Source organism: Myotis davidii, unplaced genomic scaffold (assembly GCF_000327345.1).
Source record: "Myotis davidii unplaced genomic scaffold, ASM32734v1 scaffold81, whole genome shotgun sequence".
In the NCBI taxonomy this organism is placed as follows: domain Eukaryota; kingdom Metazoa; phylum Chordata; class Mammalia; order Chiroptera; family Vespertilionidae; genus Myotis; species Myotis davidii.
In genome coordinates this window covers 1,650,865-1,652,376 of record NW_006291554.1, presented here as the reverse complement: position 1 = coordinate 1,652,376, position 1,512 = coordinate 1,650,865, and positions in this window count along the sequence as shown.

The following is a 1,512-nucleotide window of genomic DNA, read 5'->3' as shown; positions in this document are numbered from 1 at the left end:
GGGTTGGGGTGGGGGGAAAGAGCCCAGGTGATGGCCGTATAGGACCATGGGCCATGGATATCCAGAAAGGATACCTGCAAGGTGAATATGGGGTCACTGAAGGAGCCCATTAAGGCGGGGCAAACGGTATGGTACAGATTTTAAAGGAGCCATGTGGGTAAAGGCAGGAAAGTTAACCAAAGGAAGCAAAGAGGGTATCTGGTAACTTTTCCAAATGCATCCCCTCTTTTTAAAAATCATCACTGGAGGACATGCCTAGAGAGAGGAAGGGGGTGAGGGAGGGGAAAGGGGAGAGGGAAACCTCGGTGTGAGAGGGAAACATCCGTCCCATGCCCTCCGCGTGCTCCCTGAGCGGGGATCCCAGGCACTTGTTCTGACCAGTAATAGATGCAGGTGCATAGACGACGCCCAACCAACCCAACTGGGTCCAAATGTCCCTTTTTTTTTTAAAGAATCTTCTTGTTTTCAAAACAAGATGGCTTGATCATCCAAAAAAATGTTTGGTGTTTTGCAGATGGTATCTTCAATACAGTTTCACGGATCTTGACTATTGCGAGCTTACTGTGGATGGGCTTTGGGCCAGCTTTGAAACCCTAAGACAAGCGAAACGCAACTTCTGCGCAGACACCCTCCCCAGGCAGAAGGGGAGGCCTCCAGGGCCAATGTAACCGCAGAACATAGTGGTTAAGAGCTACGATGGTGGCGCTAATGAGCACAGTGGGATAGGGAGGTGGGTCTGAGGGAGGTACAGGAAGAAAATACCCTCCCACATTGTTAAGCACTAAACTGCTGATTCCCCAAAATACAGAGATGATCACTTCTTAGTAGACTAGACATTAGTTGTTTCTTATGTCTCTACATAGGTCTCTACAGGGAAGATAGCTTGCAGGGGAGGACTTTGCCCTCCAGGGAAATTGGAAAAGGTGAAGCTGGAAGGGTTTCCTTACGAATGAGAACAGGCACCCCGCCTGTTGTGGCACATAGATGCCTTTGTGTGTGGTTGGATGCCTGGATTCCATGCGAGGAACTCTGGGATGAGATAACGAGGGACTGCTGGCATTAAAAGGGGTGTTTTGTGCTAGAGGTTGCTCAAAAAGGGGAGACCTTGGATCTGGAATCTTAGTAGCTAGGATATTTAAGAGGACTGGAGATTTAAAAAGTGGAAGCAAATGGACAGATCAGAAAAGATACAGAAAGAAAAGTCTGAGTTTGGATACCATGGAATCATCTCTATATAAAAATCTTTAAAAATATAGAACATCTCTGAACTGTTTCCCTGACAACTGACTCAAAGTTCCTTGATGGAGAAGGGTTGGCAGTATGTGCTAAAAAATATTATGAATGATGTCAGACATGTTAGGCTAAGTAGGTGAGAGGTGGAAACAGTAGAATGTTCATTCTAAATTCTCTACTAAAACAATGACACCTTCCCTAATTGTTCTACTTCAATGTCACCAGGACATTTTCATCCTATCCCATTTGTTGTGATAAAGCATTAGACATTTTAAAACA